Source organism: Apis dorsata, unplaced genomic scaffold (genome assembly GCF_000469605.1).
Source record: "Apis dorsata unplaced genomic scaffold, Apis dorsata 1.3 scaffold_44, whole genome shotgun sequence".
In the NCBI taxonomy this organism is placed as follows: Eukaryota; Metazoa; Arthropoda; class Insecta; order Hymenoptera; family Apidae; genus Apis; species Apis dorsata.
In genome coordinates, this window is record NW_006263346.1 from 524,175 (window position 1) to 527,667 (window position 3,493).

The 3,493-nt window shown below is 38.8% G+C and overlaps 1 long non-coding RNA gene across 4 annotated transcripts in view; it reads left to right on the forward strand.

Moving 5' to 3' along the window:
• Nucleotides 1-740: 740 nt before the first annotated feature.
• The window catches only part of LOC102673311, a 15,988-nt gene continuing 13,235 nt past the window's right edge, over nt 741-3,493 (forward strand). For 3 of the 4 annotated variants that reach the window (XR_004151533.1, XR_004151536.1, XR_004151537.1), the window contains exons 1-2: nt 742-1,124; nt 1,733-1,871. This is a non-coding gene — a long non-coding RNA (uncharacterized LOC102673311). Of the gene's footprint in view, nt 1,125-1,732; nt 1,872-3,493 lie in introns of all 4 variants that reach the window. The other variant, XR_004151534.1, reaches the window with a different exon arrangement.

The following is a 3,493-nucleotide window of genomic DNA, read 5'->3' on the forward strand; positions in this document are numbered from 1 at the left end:
CCTTGGGCCCCTGACCCCCCTTCACTCGATACTGCTCGCTCTGTACTACTTAGTTTACAGGGAAAACCACCCTTCCTTGATCCCGTCCCTCGCGTGTCACGTGCACGCGCTCGCATGACGCACGTGCGCGCCTCCGTTGCAGAAGAAAGCTCTCGATTGTCGAGTGAAGGAGAGATGCCCTATCGTGCATCGTCATCGATTGATGGAATTAACGGAAGATTGCCTCCTCGCAATTTTTGACCGGTATTTAAACGAATGTTGTTGGGTTTTTTCTTAAATTGCATATTTTAGAAATATTTTAAAAATAAATTTCTCTCAAAATTCTAATTTGCAGTGACGGAAGAGATAATATATTTTATCTCAATTGTTGAATTAAGCAAATGTTTGATTTGACGAAGCAAAGTTTTAAAATATTATTTACATTATTGAAATCTGATAATCTCCAAACTGGTGTACGTATCTAAACCAAAACAGAATTACTCATTCGTTATTTATTTCAAATATACGACGAAAATTCCGAGCGTATAAATATTTTCATACGAACACGTATCGAAGAAGGAAAGAGAGCGCACGAACAAAACAAACTTATTCCGTTCTCCTTCCGAGCCTTTCTCGGAACGATATAAAAACATGCGAAACCGACGTACGCCTTATTGTACACCAGTCCAACACGTAGCATCGAAGCGAACGGAAGAGAATATATCTCCGCGAGGAAAAGGAAAAAGAAAATTTCCCTCGTAGAAGCGAGCGGCCTACGAACAAGAGGAAACTCGTGGAAATTTGGATATTCGACGGGAGAAAGTCGTCGTCGGCCAACTTCGATATCACGATGGAAACCAGGAAATCTTGTCCCCGGATATAATTTAGCGGCTTGCCGTCTGTCCAAACAAACCGCCACCAGTCCACGAGTTTGCTCAGTGTCCACGCTGTGTAATTCGAAAGGGAGGAAGGGATTGTTGGAGACGTTGAATTTTCGCAAAGGAGGCCGGCCAAGTTGTTCTCGCGGGCCGAGATCAACGTCTTGATACGTAATATCGAGGCGAGGGAGGGGGAGGCGGATGTTGGAAAGAGGAGACCGCCGCTACCAGTGTATTTCCTGCGCCAAAGCCTCGAAGGAGAGCCGGGTAATAAACGATGCACTGTGCACAGCTTAAACGGGGCTTTATGAAATCCCAAGCCGTGATTAATAATTTTCCTCGCGTCCCAACCCCTCCCCTCCATCGAACCACCCCTTGCCCAGTACCCTCGTTAGGCACATATCTCCCATCCTTAAAGCTTCGCCGTTGGCTTATGCATCGAGGTCTCCACGGTGACTAGCTACCTCTACCTTTCTCCTTCCATCATTCATCTTCCTCCTTATCGCTCCCTTTCTCGTCCTGCGGACCCACGTTGCAACGTTCTATGCAACGATCCTCGGATTATTAATCTCCGCGCCCTCTTTTTGCCGTCACACCTTTTTCCCCCCCGGCTATGAAACCGGAGGAATTAGGCGTGGGATTGATCGAGAAGCCAGTGATTCCAGTGAATTAAACGGGGACTGAATTGTGATTTGTGAAAATTTTTGCGTGGCAATTTTTTAGAATACGATTTTAGGATTATTTTAAGATTTAGATTATTTTAAGATTACGATAATTTTTAAGATTTCGATAAGTGGAATAGGATTTGTAGAAATCGTCTTATAGTTTTTTTTTTTTTTTTGGAAAAGTTTTAACATTGAATAAATTCTTTTCAGAAATCAGTGATGAGAGTGTGACTGTGAGAGAATCAATTCCAATTGGTGGAGAATTGCGAAGAAGAAATTATTAAGGAAATTGTCTACTGTGCTTCTTAATTATAAATTTAATCAAATTTGGATACCATCCAGATTATTCGTGAATAATTATCAAAATTCTTTCTCGTTAAGTTTTAAAGATGGAACGTAGTTATTTTATTCGTTACGTTATTACGAATTTATGGGCGTTAAGAATGAGTGAATGATAATCGATGTTGTATCTAAACTGTTGATCACGAAATCCGCGTAACGCGTTTCTAACGATCACGAACTAACGGTGAAACGTCGGTAAGAAAAAGACAAATGCGACGAAGAACCGTAGGTAACGTCATTACTGCGACCCTTCACGCGTGAAACAGGATTATTCTCGTTTGCAAGCTCATTAGGGCGATGTTCCGGGGCCGCGACACATTAAACAGATAATACACTAGACGCGTTTCTATGTTTTATTATCCCGTAACGCGGATGCAATAAGAATAGTAACACGTTTTTTAGCGGCAATAGAGATTAATCAGGACAGAAGTGACAAGCGAGGCAAGGTAAGATAGATATTTTGGAATTTATATATTGGATCGGATTTTCAGAGTTTTTTTTTTTTAACAACGTAGTTATTCTTGACGAATAATATGATATATTATTCGTGAATATAGGTTTTGTAAAATTTCGGATGAGAAATAAAAATTAGGCCATTTTAGATTTTAAAAGTTTCTAATATCAATTTGGAAATTATAAATGATAAATGTAAGGAATCGAGAGGGTTTTTATTCCGTTTTAATATTCTATTTTAATAAAAATTTTATATAACAAGCATTAATTATTAAAATCGAAATTAAAGTCTCCTTTTTTTCTCGAAAATTCAGAGATTTTTGTTTATTATTAGAGAGTTACCTGACGCGTTCCAAAAGATCTATCTACTATTGAAAAATAAATCACGATTAAATTATTCCCCTTTTTTTATCCCGTCACTTTTTTCTTTTTTAATTAACCCGTATTTCCCGAGACGAATTTAGTCAGTTAACAAAAATTAGCGCAAATATAGCCAGTTTATCGATACAGATATTTTCATACAAAAAGTTTTATCGCGGTTAAACGTCAAACGATACGCCTCGTTCTTCTCGTTCTCGTTTACAAGCCGAATCGATAGCGCTAACTGTTTTAAACGCGGACATAGACTTGCCGGCTGACTTCACGTTGGCTGTTTTCTATGTCAACACGGCAATATTGAAGCAGGTCGTTCCCGCTGTTGCCACACACGTCAGTCACAGCTCCACCGGCGGATAATTAACCCTGCGGTTTACATTACGACACCTCTATCGTCTCGCGTCACCCTTCTTCGCCATCCAGTTTTTCAGGGATCGAGAACGGGCGTGCATCTACGGGGTCGAGGCAATAATAATCCGTTTCGTGAACGAATACATTTTGATATAATTTCGACTCTCGATCACGTTAATTGAAACGTTAATTCTTTTTTCCTTGGAGAAATTAAATTAGAACGATTAGATAGATTTTTGCGATCATGTTGTTCCAATTAACATTCCCCATAATACGTTCTTTCAATTTATTTTCTCTCAAATTGAATTAATGTGACCAAAGAGTTGCTAATAAATGTATATATATATATGTATATAATATTACAATTCCAAATTATACTATTGCAAAATTCTGTTTAAGAATAATAACAAAAATATAATTACATTTCGACTCTCGATCACGTTAATTGAA